The sequence below is a fragment of the Otolemur garnettii genome, unplaced genomic scaffold (assembly GCF_000181295.1).
Source record: "Otolemur garnettii isolate 467f Iridium unplaced genomic scaffold, OtoGar3 scaffold00043, whole genome shotgun sequence".
NCBI lineage: Eukaryota > Metazoa > Chordata > Mammalia > Primates > Galagidae > Otolemur > Otolemur garnettii.
In genome coordinates this window covers 5,417,228-5,418,332 of record NW_003852438.1, presented here as the reverse complement: position 1 = coordinate 5,418,332, position 1,105 = coordinate 5,417,228, and the positions used below count along the sequence as shown (strand labels likewise).

General features: G+C 47.1%; 1 protein-coding gene across 1 annotated transcript in view; it reads left to right on the top strand.

The window, feature by feature from the left end:
• CSRNP2 (cysteine and serine rich nuclear protein 2) overlaps positions 1-1,105 on the top strand; it is a 21,462-nt gene that overhangs the window by 10,207 nt on the left and 10,150 nt on the right. The gene's annotated exons all lie outside the window — the stretch shown is intronic.

Sequence of the window (1,105 nt, the reverse complement as noted above, 5' to 3'; positions counted from 1 at the left end):
GGCCCCAGGACGAGTTGGCTGCTAAGCAGGACAGGCAGCAGCTGCAAAAACACCCAGCAGGCCGGATAAATGTCCTTGGCACACCGCAGTTTGAGGACCCCTGGTAGCACATAAAACAAAATGGCTTTCCTAGAATCCCCCTCCTCACTGTCTACCCCACCCCAATTGTTTTTTAGAGTTTAAAGTATGAATACATGAAGTCGTTCACATCTACCATCCCTTAGCCCAAGGAAGGATAATTTTCTGCCTCTTATCAAATGACTGTTCCTTGCCCTGATAATGTAGAATAAGTGTAGGATCTTTCATACTCTCTGAAAGGATCCTGAGATTTGTATAACCCCCAACACCCCTGGGTGATGCTCTAGGTGCAAACAACAGCATTATCAGTTATTTAGACTTGTACCATGCTGTTGCTCTCTTCTGATACAGTACCAGCTCTTCATGTTGGGGAGAGAGGCTAAGACTCAGCTCAGTTGGCTCTTCACAGCCACCATTTGCTATCACCACTGTTTGGCACTCCACAGCCATAGTTTACTTTGGTCCTCGGTTTTCCTCAGAATTCCTAGTTCTAAATTTGGAGAGAATGCTGGGCTAGGTAAGCGCAGGGCTAGGTTTCTTTTGGGCCCAAAGCATGCTGACCCATACTGGCTGTATTACTTCCAGGGCTGTGGACACACACCAGAATGTGGTGGGGCTGGAGAACTGGTGGCAGAGGGTATAGGCTGACCAGATCTCATTCCTCTCTCTCCTTGGGAGCTCTGTGTCTGCTCTCCTCAGCCTGCTCCTAAAGCCCTACACCTGTTTCCCTTTCTAGACTGATATTCAGGCATCCTTTCTTCTGTCTTGAGGAATTTCACCACTGGCCCTATCACTTTCCAGCTGCTATAGCAACAGCTGGGCAAATCACCACTGTTGTCATCAAATGCAATGAGGGCATTCTTCCCTTTCTCTATAAGAAAACTCCTCTCTCCTAAATCTAGATACTGTCCTGTTCTGTGCCCCTCTTTTACAGACAGCCTAGGGACAAACCAGGCAAACCTAACAGTGGGATACAGGATTCCTATTTATTAGCAAGATATTTACTGAGCACCAGCATTAGTGGCAT